Source organism: Lytechinus pictus, chromosome 1, assembly GCF_037042905.1.
Source record: "Lytechinus pictus isolate F3 Inbred chromosome 1, Lp3.0, whole genome shotgun sequence".
NCBI lineage: Eukaryota > Metazoa > Echinodermata > Echinoidea > Temnopleuroida > Toxopneustidae > Lytechinus > Lytechinus pictus.
The window spans coordinates 4510790-4511094 of record NC_087245.1 but is presented as its reverse complement, the minus strand read 5'-3'; positions in this window follow the sequence as shown (position 1 = coordinate 4511094).

Genomic DNA, 305 nt, shown 5'->3' with positions numbered 1-305 from the left:
CTCTGTTGAAGATACTTGTTTGTTTGATCGATGCATTTTGTTATTAGCATAGTTATAGGCAGTCATTTTATTGTAAGTAAGAAATATTCTTTGTTTTATCAGATTGACTGATTAATTGGTATACAAATTATTAAATTACTTATTGATAAGTGATTGTTAGTTTTAGTAGATTTACTACAAATAGATCTGTGGACCGTTTGATAATTGATTGGTTGATTAGAATTGTAGTCGAGGGATCATAATTAGTTAATTGACTGGTAGTTATCTTGTTAATTGATTGATTGATATTTTTATTTGTTTATTTA